Below are 247 nucleotides of genomic sequence, written 5' to 3' on the forward strand. Positions count from 1 at the left end.
TGACTAGAAAATAGTAAATTCCTATTTGCTCTGGTACAATTCTAATTTTGGGTGAACTTAAAAAGTTATAAAGAAAACAAGAAGACATGTTTTTTGTGTAAGGGGTGGGCCAATTTAAATTTGTTTCTGCATATATTAATGCTTTTCCCAATACATGCCACAAAAATCGACCAGTCATCTTCCCAGTTCTCATCAGAAGAATATGAGATCTCTTTCTGTCTCTGCATGCAGTTATACAAGTCCATTC

This window comes from Nannospalax galili, unplaced genomic scaffold, assembly GCF_000622305.1.
Source record: "Nannospalax galili isolate Female #2095 unplaced genomic scaffold, S.galili_v1.0 scaffold2584, whole genome shotgun sequence".
NCBI classification, from domain to species: Eukaryota; Metazoa; Chordata; class Mammalia; order Rodentia; family Spalacidae; genus Nannospalax; species Nannospalax galili.